The sequence below is a fragment of the Eleutherodactylus coqui genome, chromosome 6 (assembly GCF_035609145.1).
Source record: "Eleutherodactylus coqui strain aEleCoq1 chromosome 6, aEleCoq1.hap1, whole genome shotgun sequence".
In the NCBI taxonomy this organism is placed as follows: Eukaryota; Metazoa; Chordata; class Amphibia; order Anura; family Eleutherodactylidae; genus Eleutherodactylus; species Eleutherodactylus coqui.
The window spans coordinates 184,357,706-184,361,759 of NC_089842.1; positions in this window are offsets into that span (position 1 = coordinate 184,357,706).

The window sequence follows — 4,054 nt, forward strand, 5'->3', positions numbered from 1 at the left end:
AGTCCTTCGGGCTCCTTCACACTTACGATCGCGACATTGCTGCGTTTTTTTTAACGCAAATGTCAATAGGACTTTCTAATGTTAAAAACACATCGCACAAAAATCGCAAGTTTGTGGTTCGCGATTTTTGTGCGATGCATTGTTAACATTAGAAAGTCCTATTGACATTCGTGTTAAAAAAACACAGCGATATCGCGATCACCAGTGTAAAGGAGCTCTTGGGGTGGGTTCCCACAGTGGTTTCCACTATGCTGTGGAATTCCGTCACAGCTGCTGAAAATAGAATTGCGATGGAACCCTGAATGGAAACGAACACAAGCATTCCACAACTCTGGTGCCCGCTTTACAAGAGTTTCCATTATACTTGGCGTACAGAATAACGGAGCAGACTGTGCTATTCTATACCCTATATATAACGGAAGGGAACGGAATTCATGCAAATGGTCCCCAAAGCGGTGTCCGTTTCACTAATGACAGCGAATGGTTCTGTTCTGTCTTTAGTAGCTGCGGGGAAATCCCACCGCAGAGCGAAAACCACTTCCTAACTGCACCAAACCACTATGTCCGGATATGGCAGTATTCACACGGCGCTGTAAATAAACCGCATCAAACTGCATCTGTAACATAGCAGGCGTTTTTGTGACAGCTGCATTAAGATCGTTGCAGAGACAAATGCGGTTTGATGCAGGGTTTTTTTTTGGTCTTCACCGTAGCAAGTGAAGTACAACCTGTGAGGGTTATGAACATATTAATTTATATATGTATGTATCTTTGATATATGTTTCCGGAGGCTTTAGGCCTAAATTGTACACTCTATTCTGTGTCCTATGAAAAGCTCTGATAAATGCTTGTACATTTAGGTTAGTACTTAATTACATTAAGTAGAGGTGTAATCTTAAATGTCCATCATGTCTCCAAGATCTTGTTAATCTCGTTACAATGATCAAAGGATAATGGAATGCTTCGATCATTAACTGCTGTCTAGGGCATGTGATTAAAATGTAGATTGTGATAAAGAATCAAGGTACTAGACAGCCAGTCTACATTCCAACAAAAGAAGCCATGTTTATTGCGAAAACGCAATTATTCACCACCTTAGTACTTTGACCTCAGTATAACAGATTGAACTTTGTAACACTAGCCTTTGCACTGATACGCCTACTGATACTCCTTCTATTTTTTGTATAAGAAATGACAATGTACAGAATAAACACAGATTGCTTCTAGACACAGGCCTGATCTCTGTGTTTCATTGCTTTCTCACGGCGGCCGCCATAACCACCTCTGATTTGGAGCCTCACAGCATATTGACGGAACATTGAATTCCACAACAAACCTATTCATTAACGCTAATTTCACACAGGTGAGTGCGATGTTGCATTCCCCAACGTACGATTTCCCTGTGGATGCAAGGCTTTTTTGTATCGGAAGCGCCTTGCGTCACTTCACTGCAGGGTATTAGTGTATCTTGACGGCACCAAGAAGTCCTGGTGGAGTCCAGATTGACACAGGGTGACGCCCCCTTGAAGTGATTGGCTGCACATGTGCCTGGGCGGCAGGTCCTGGCAGCCCATTAAGGAAGCCTTCTTTTGGAGCACACCTGCATACAGCGGTCCCCAGCTCCAGACACACCACTCCAGGTCTTCCCCGTCGGCCTGAAAGAACTGAGCAGGCTACCCCACATGTTATTTTGAAATTGCCGGCAGCAGATGCTGAATCAAGGTGGCGCCCTCCCCCCCCCCATCCGGTTGATGTCATCTTCACCTTGCACTGGGAGACCAGAGTGAAAGGCGGCTGCCTGCAAAGTGCAGCAGCAGATCACTGATCGCACTGCACAGCCACGGTAGAAGAGGAGCAGGAGCCTCTGCAGCCACACATGGGCATTAAATGTGCACGGGGGACTGGCAGTCAGGAATCTTTCAGCTGTCTGGCTGCAGGAAGCTGGCAGCTACCGCCCGCAACACTACATATGACACGCACACAGTGTCACATGACGCACCGGCCGCGTCATATGATGCAGCTGGCGTTGGGCGGGGAAGCGGTTTCACGCTATCTTCCACTGTGCTACAGCAGAAGATAGCGTGACGGACGGCTTCCATTGATTGCAATGGAAGCCGTCCGCACGTACACCAGCGGCAAATAGAGCATGCCGCGGGTGAGGTCGGGTGATTTCACAATGCGGAATTCCGCGTTGGAATTCCGCACCGTGAGCATTGAGCTATTAGGTTCAATAGAACCTAATAGCTGCGGGCAACGCGGCGGAAATCCGTCCGTGGGAAGGAGGCCTAAGGCTTTAATGTTACACTCTAAAGCTCATAATGTAAGCCTAAATGGTAATCAAACCCTCACCCTAAACCAGCAGGGCCGGCTAAAAACAATGGAGAGGCTGCTAGGACATTGACGCCTTTAGCCAATCGGGAGCTAGGGTTGTCAAACCCCTAGCTTCCGGTGGCGTCAAGATACACTAATACCATGCTGCAGGGCATACAGTTACATCCTGCAGCTTCGGGGTATGTATAGAGGGAGATTGCGGGTGGATCTCGTTCCATACAAAGCAAGTGCCAGACGTTTCTTACAGCCGGCACCCGCCTGTGGCAGCTCCGATAAGCTGCACCGCTCATCGAAGCTGTTAATTCTTTAAATGCCCCGACCGATGTTCGGGAGTCCAGTACGGCTCCCCACGATGAGATAGCAGTTTGCTGTGAGGTTTTCATGGGGGCTCTCTGAAAGGCCCCAGGGCTGCCATTGCGGAATGCCTTTCAAGCCTTGCTGTGGGGTGGCTTGATAGGCTGCCTGTCAAGATCGCAGTATAATGTGACGCTATGGCATTACATCATACTGCAGGAGTGATCAAAGCGTCACAGATTCTTGTACCCTCTTGGGCTAAAAAAAAACTGTAAAAATGTAATTTAAAAAAGTTTTACTAATTATTGAAAAAAATAAAAGGTATTAAAGGTAAAAAAAAAAAACCTTTTCCGATATCTATAATAAAAGAATCTAAATAATAAAATAAAACTACATGTTTGGTATCACTGCGTCCGCAGAAGTCTAATCTATCAAAGTAACGCATTATTTACCCAGCACGGTGAACATTGTCAGAAAAAAAATAAAGAATGCCAGAATGGCAATTTTTTTTTGGGGGGGGGGGGGGGGGGGGGGTCACAGCATCGCCAAGAAAAATGTAATAAAAAGCGATCCAAAAGTCGTATGCACTTCAAAATGGTGCAAACAGAAACAACAAGACGTCCTGCAAAACATGAGTTCCTGAGCAACTATGTCAACAGAAAAATAAAAAAAGTTATGGCTGTCGAAAGATGGCGGCAGAAAATAATTTAAAAAAATTAAATATCTTTGAAAAAAATAAAAGCAGTGCAGCAAAAAACTATATAAGTTTGGTATCATAGTATTAGTAGAATAAAGTTATGTCATTTTTGTTGCAGTTTGTGGGCTGTAGAAACAAAACGCACTGAAAGATGGCGGAATTTTTGTCTTGTTTTTTTCATTTCACTTCACTTAGAATTTTTAAAAAGTTTTTCAGTACATTATATGGCACCATTGAAAAATCCAACCCGTTCCACAAAAAACAAGCCCTCATACAGTAATGGTTAAAATGATTTTTTTAAAGGGGGGGCGAAAAAACGAAAAAGGGGAAAAAAGGCAGTGTCCCTTTGTGGTGGTTTGCAACTGCAATTAAAAACTTTATTAAAAAATATGCATGTGGCTTTTATATGGAAGAACAATCGCAGCACGAGATCGCAGCCTAGAAAGTACTAGCAGCGGTACACAGACACCACTATAGCATGGACTGCAGGGGCACAGCCAACAATGGGAGTGGACACACAAGTCACTGCAGAAAGAGGAGCCGCAAACTGCCGAGTATGAATGAGAATTCTGCAGGCAAGCAACGCCGGCGTATTAGCTTTTCATACCCCACCTCCACACCATTCGCATGCAGACATGCGTCATTCGAAGGACACGCCCACCTTGTAGACCCTCCCACCTCTGAGAATACGGCATGTGCCACGTCATTCCAAAAACACGCCCACTGTGTAGA